Genomic DNA, 7,601 nt, shown 5'->3' with positions numbered 1-7,601 from the left:
TCTGTTACTACTTGGAACCACTTAAATCCTATTTTCGGTATTTAATAAAATCACTTTTTATTTAGTAATTTACTCAGAGTATGTATTAATACCTGGGGGAGCAAACAACTGTGCATATCTCTCTATCAGTGTTATAGAGGGCGAACAATTTATGAGTTTGCACTGCATAAGCTTTATGCAGGGTAAAACGGATTTATTTGGGTTTAGACCCCATTGGGAGTTGAGCATCTGAGTGCTAAAGACAAGCACACTTCTGTGAGCAGTTTTCAGGTAAACTTGCAGCTTTGGGGCAAGTGATTCAGACCCTGGATCTGTGTTGGAGCAGACAGGAGTGTCTGGCTCAGCAAGACAGGGTGCTGGAGTCCTGAGCTGGCAGGGAAAACAGGAACAGGGGTAGTCTTGGTACATTGGGTGGCAGCTCCCAAGGGGGTTTCTGTGATCCAACCCGTCACAGGCGGCACGAAAGCTGATTTTCAGTGGCACTCACATTGCCCGGGTCCTGGCCACTGGTCCGGGGCGCTCTGAATTTTAATTTAATTTTAAATGAAGCTTCTTAAACATTTTAAAAACCTTATTTACTTTACATACAACAATAGTTTAATTATATATTATAGTCTTATAGAAAGAGACCTTCTAAAAAAGTTAAAATGTACTACTGGCACACGAAACCTTAAATTAGAGTGAATAAATGAAGACTCAGCACACCACTTCTGAAAGGTTGCCCACCCCCGACATTACATAACTCAATTTGCCACCGCACAACTGACTGAACATAGGACTTGCATTTACCAATAACAACAATTGAGGTTTAGGACAGATCAAGTACACTCATTACTGGCTCCTTTGTGCAGGTTTCAAGCATCTCTCCGTTTCAATGGATTCTTCTGTACTGGAGAAAAATCTACTTAGCTTGCTCTATTAAATGACATAAGGCCCTGACTTTTTGTTATATTGTGTTGGCATCCATGTGACTTTTTTGCACCTAAAGCAAGATTAAAATCCGTCTATTTTTCACACTTTAATAACCAAATTTGATATCCACGTTTAACACACTTACTGTGCATGGGCCAACTGAATTACAATTCGGGGTTTATTGGCTTAATTTTTTTGGTCAAATACTATAAACTTTGTCAAACACATTTAAAAATACTCCCTTTTGAAATTTCCTGTGAGACTATAGAATGGGATTTTCAAAAATGCTTAATATTGGCCTAACTCTGTTTCCACTGACATAAAACTGCCATTGACTTCAATGAGAGCAGAATTCAGCCAGCAGTGAGTACTTTTGAAAATCCCACCCATCAAATTTTTTTCAGGGTCCTCTAGCTCAAAAATGACAGTCACTGCAAACTCTCCACACACATTTGTTCCAATAAAATCTCAGGCACACACCACTAGTTAAAGTTGAAGTTAAAGGAAGATAGATAGATATTAACTCTTTATCATGTAATCTCATAATTATTGTTGGCAATGAACAGTGTTTGGCATAGGACGTCAATCACAACTAGATAACGTGAAAACACTTTGAAACAGCATCTTAGCAAATGATCCTGGTGGAGGTGAAAGGGTACTGAACTGAAAATAATCGTACGCTACATATATTGAGGGGTGGACATTTTGTACAAATTAAGACTAACCTTTAGCATTCTTCCTTAGACACTCCAAAATTTATTACATGTAGTTTTCTAAGCACATTTGAAATGCAAATTGTCTTCATCATGGATTTCAAGATGGGTAAACAAAAGCCATTTGGATCATCTACAAGGCTTTTGCCTCTCAAAGATGATCTTGGATTATCATCCGTTGGTAACAACACTAGTGCCTAAAGCACTGGAAGAAGCTCAAGTCAGACAGATGACTGCATTCATGTACATCAGACATACTTCTCCCTATTGATTAATAAACCTTACTAGACAACAAATTAAAAAACAAAGGGTATTATATGGGCTGGTCAGGACACATGATACCAGGTGCTAGGGTTGCTTTCTTTTCTGGCCATGCATAAATAACCTTGTGAATTTGGAGTTAGAGTAGCACAATTTATCTAACAAAAGTTCAGTTACTCATGAATAATTTGCCTTTCAGTTTGTATGTGAAGAAAACAGCTCAACACAAGGCTTTTTTGTATTAAAGCCATCTGTGACTCACAGTATCACCATGCATGATATAGGGTCATTGTGTGAGAGCAGTAGTGCATGAAGGTGCGTGAAAATGTCATATGAAAGGCTACCTTCATGATAGTGTAGCCAGTTCCTTATAATGATAATTATATCGATTTGCAGGAATTGTGATGTGCTGAGATCAGCTGTCTTTTCTACACATATACCCATAAATGGTGGTTTGGTTTTGTGACAAATTGGAAATATGTCTGTACACTTTATGAATTCTGTGTGAAATGATGAACCCTATGCGTCTATGTCAGGCTGCAAACTCTGTTTTAAACTTGCAGCCTTTTGCCATCTTCATGGTCTGTTTGCCTCTATTTGGGGTTGGAATTCCAAAGGCTGATGGCAAAAGAATAACAATAGATGATAGTTGACTCTTAAGTACCCAAACACTGATATTATTATGATATAATTATGGCATAATTATGATGCATATTATGCAAGAGGGGTCATGTAGGATGTCATTGGAAAAGTTATGATTTGCTGAATATGATTATCCTATTTGTATGCATGTATTGTTTTTGTATCTGAAGTTATGAATATTGACTATATATCTGTATTTCAAATGTAGTGGATGACACCCACTAGGCAAGATGCTTTCATTCTAAATACTGGGTGGGGAAGGGCCTATTCAGGGAAATGGACCATTAGGAAAAACAATAGGCCTTAAAATAAGCTTATCCCCCACCTGGTGAGCCTTCCTGAGAACGCTACAGACAGCCTGTAAGTAATGGCTGCTGTGACTCTACAAGGACATGTGACCACACCACATGATTCTGGACTCCATTTTGGGATGTCAGTATTTTTCCACAAACTGGTCTAGGAACCAAGTTTTGAAACAAAGGGTTCCCGCCATATGCTAAAGCTATATAAGCTAGGGAGTGACATCATCGGTGGTTCTTCACTCCCCACCCAAGAAGACTCCTGGAAACACCTGAGGAACAAAGACCAAACTGAGGGAAGTGCTGGACTCAGGCTAAAGGGATTTCTAGCCTGTGCATGAAACACCTGGGGATTCCTAGCTGCAAAGTGTAGCTCGTGCCTTAAGAATCTACAAGTCTGCCTGTACCATCAGTTAGGATGACAATCTGCTATTCATATCCAATCTGTCTAGTATATTAAGCTTAGGTTGCATTTTTGTTTATTTGCTCTGTTTGCTATCACTTATAATCTACCTTTGTAGTTAATAAACTTATTTTATGTTTTAATCCAAACCAGTGAGCTCTGACTGGAGTGCTTGGGAAAAATCTCTGCTTGCTCATCACAAGTGTGCATTGTTCTCTTCACATTGAGGAAGAGGCGGACCGGGTATTAAATCCATATACTGGCCAGATTTGACTAGGGCAGGATGGTACTGCTCTAGGGTCCCAGGCTGGGAAGCTGGTGGTGAGAGAGCCTGCGTGTAACTGCAGCTGGGTATGTCCCTACCTGTGTGAATGCTGGTGAAAATGCAGGCTGGAGGGCTTTGCAGCTTGTCACAGCAGCACTGTGTGAGAGGGAGCCCAGGCTGGTGGGTCAGAGGGCTCAGTGGTACCCCAGTTCTAGGTGGCACCCTGGGGGGAACCCATCACAAGCACACTCCTCTGTTCTCTGGATCTGGTCTGGTGACAGCTTGTTGATTCTTCTGAATATGGGGTCCCTGATCACATAGACCTGATTCTTCCTGGTGTTGGTATGAATCTGTTTATGTTCTTTCTCACAGTACCCTGTACATCATCCACATTTTTCCTTAATCTCTAGTCGCTGGCTATCTCCATTAGTTCTTCATCTCTTCTGCAGGCACTGGCTTCCCTTCTCTTCTTCCTCGCCTCCTCATATTCTGTCTGTTTCTCCTCCTCATTCCCCAGTGCAGCAAGTCTCCTACTCAATTTAATTTAATCACCACTAGCTGGTCTCTTCCTCTGCCTTGAACTTGGGGTGACATTCTTCCATGGATCCTCTTTTATCAGTATGAGTTTAGGATGGGTTCATTACTCATGAATGGTGAAGATGTGAGTTATCAAGTCCTAAATAATTGCTGATTAAACTTTTATAGCACATTACCTTGTATTCTGTATATATGAAATGAGCAAAAAAAGATATTTCAGTAATATTTTAGAGAATTTTAAAATATTTTATTAGGGCTATTTTTTGTATCCCTCTGCTGAAAATCCAGGTACATAAATTATCATGGATGAGATCCTGACCCCACTGAGCCAATGGCAAAACTCTGTTGACTTCAATGAGGCCAGAATTTCACCCCACAAGTCCGGTCGTACAGCACAGCAGAGGGAAGTCCCTGGGTCTGGACCTGAACTTATCTTTAGAAACTGTATGTATCTTCCTGATACAAGTAGTAGTGAGTACTAATTTTTAAAGATAAGGAAAAAGACATGCATTATTTAGCGAGAAAGTTAAAGAGAAAATCCTTCTTTACTGTGTGAGAGAAATCATTTTTCTCATTAGTAATGGAATTAAAAAACACTATCATTTGGTAGATGGAAAATTTAGCAATTTTCCATCAGTGAAAAGTGCGTTATGGTATCATGGCTGATTGATTGGGAAGTTAAACAAATTGCTATTTAAATTCACTGTTATAACTTTGTATAAAAATGCATAACAGGTAACGAGAAGCCAGGAACATATGTCGCATTCCAAAAGAAAGCAAGTGTTGGGAGAAATACACAGGCACAGAGAGGCTTGCTTGAGAAACTGAACAGAACATTATTGCACTAAGACTGAAAAAGTCCTTTACAGTATTACTATTATTTATTTGTATGGGTGGTAGCATGTAGGAACCCTATTCATGGATCAAGACCCCATTGTGTTTGATACTGTAGAAACACAGGACAAAAAGACAGTTCCTGTCCCAAAGAATTTATAATCTAAGATGAGAGACAATGGGTAGATATAGACAGACAGGAGATGTAACAGGAATGGGGGGACAGGAATGGGGGACAGTAATTTCTCCTGATCTTCCTTAGATACCGGACACAGGACTCTGTTTTCTGTAAAAAGCTATTCTTAACCTAATATCCTTTTTGCATTGTATTGGTCTTCTCTAATTGTTCAATAGTCTGTCTAGTAAAAGGTCCAAATCATGTGGAAGGGCCCACTCATCTCCCTAATTCCTGCATGCATCCCACTCCCTATTTTTTAATTCTCAGGTCAGCTTTCCTGCCTCCACCCACATACCTACTTCCCACAAAGGTGGTGCTTGTCTGCCAGAGGGGAGCCATAATGAACAGCTCTGTTCCACAGTCTAGTTTGTAACTCTACCTTCCATTTTAATTTTCCTTTGAACAAAAGATTCAACATGACATTGCTTTAAATGTGCATGCAGGATACAAATATCACTGCACTCGACATAAACAAAAAACAATACCCAAAATATTGCCTCATTCTTTGATAGCCCCCATATATGAATTTGAAAATCTGTGCAAGTTTTCACAAATATATTTGTCAAAGTTTGGCTGCAGATTATGCAACAATTCTTCCATTTTGACATGAATCAAATTAATCTTCTTTAAATCTTCACCAAAACTATGATATTAGGCTGCATAAATCCCTCCTGAATTCTCATTACATGCTAGTACAGCTGATTCTTTGACTAACTCATTAATATACTTAGTGGCACATACTCAAAAAAGCCCCTAAAATTTAATACAAAATAGAACAAAGCTGTAGACTTCAACCTTTGTCTGATACATACTGTAAGGTACATTGAGTAATGGTCTAACTTTTAAAATGTGCACCAGGTTGTTTTAAATTGCCACTAAAACTATATTTCCTATATTTCCTTGATTAGGCAGCTTCTTGCAGATTTTCTATTCATGCCAAATTTAATTAAAAATGTGAAGAGAACAGCATTTTAAAGAGTACAAATTGTAGAACATTTGCAAACACAGAACTAATTTTGCACACACTGTGCAACTAAATTTGCAATATTATAATTTTATAATGTGCACTATTATAATTGTTAATGAAGATTTGCATAGTACATCAGAAGAAATATTTAAGGACATTTCTTACACCAGGTCTGTTTTTGTCCTATGAACTTTTAAGTGGAAGGTCAATTTTACAAAGTGAGAAATTATTGCTCAATTTCTTTTAAAGCGTGAAGATATGCTTACTATGCAGATATGTCAGAACAACTGCATACTGAAAACAAAATATTATTTGGATGAAACTGCTAATCAGTTTTAATAGAAGTGCATTCAGATAAGGTCTCAAAGAAAATGGAACAATAAATAGCTACTAAATTGCCAAATTAGTTTTTTATTTGAAGATGGTATAGAGTTATTTAATCTGTCATTGCACATATACCACATTAAATATAATGCATGCTGTCTTATTTTCTGACATTCATAAACTAATCACAATATCTACTTCCCATTTGATAATTGCACTTGTGGTACAATTTTTAAGGTTGTGTCAAGACTTAATTTGCAAACCCCTAATTCCTGTCATTCCAGAAGAGCCTTTTGTAGACACCACTAGAGATGACAGAGATTTTGGTTTTGTATGTTAGTCATTTATTAATCCAAAGAGAGGAAAAGTGCCCTTAACATTACTTGGTATATTTTCTCTTAACTGATGAACTCACGAGAGGGAGCTCTGGCGTGGGAATCAAACCCGTCTTCCTCATGGTGATATTACTGCAACAAAGTGCTGGCGTAAAATATTCCTTTTCCTGGTGTGACTAATAGTTAACCACGTGCACTTCCTGTTGTCCTTCCCCACACAATGCTGTCCTGAATGACCATCACAGCATTAGAAAGAGATTGTGCCCAGATCTTCCTCCTTCTGTAACGCTAACTCATTTGTATCGTTTTCTTGTTACCACTGTCCACTCAGAACAATGTTTGTTCTTCAGGTATGTTTTGTATTGAAAATGTTCCAAGAAATGCCCTGTAATTACTTGGTAAAAGGTTTAGGATGAGAGTAGAATGCTCCATGTCCTGTTGATTTCGAAAGTTGCCATTAGAGGGAAGTGGATTTCTTTCTTTTGTCTCTCTCGCTCAGGGAAAGCAGAGAAATAGCAGCAACACCTGAGGGAAGCCAAAGCAATGTACCAAACCCTGTGTGAACATAAAAGAATCAATAGACCATTTGAGAGAGAGCAGTATGTCCTGGAATCATTCCTTGACACCACCCCCGCTATCCCAGCTGCCCCTACCCCTCCCACACTCACTCATCAAAAAAGCAGATGGAAAATATTCTTCATCAGACACTGAAATACAGCGTTAGAAAGTTATTCTGTTAGACTAGAGGAAGTAACAGAGAGCTGTGTCAGTAGAGTTAGATTATTCATAGCCTGTGGCATCTTTGGAGAGAAATAGGGAAGGAAATAGGGAACTGGAAGAAGTGGTAGAGATGATGTTAGAACAATCTGGCCCATCTGAAAGAGACACAGTTGAGATTGATACACTTCTGAGTGGCTGACGATGTGTTTAG

The sequence above is a fragment of the Terrapene carolina genome, unplaced genomic scaffold, assembly GCF_002925995.2.
Source record: "Terrapene carolina triunguis isolate 2854851 unplaced genomic scaffold, T_m_triunguis-2.0 Scaffold68, whole genome shotgun sequence".
NCBI lineage: Eukaryota > Metazoa > Chordata > Testudines > Emydidae > Terrapene > Terrapene triunguis.
Note: the sequence above shows the minus strand (reverse complement) of the source record.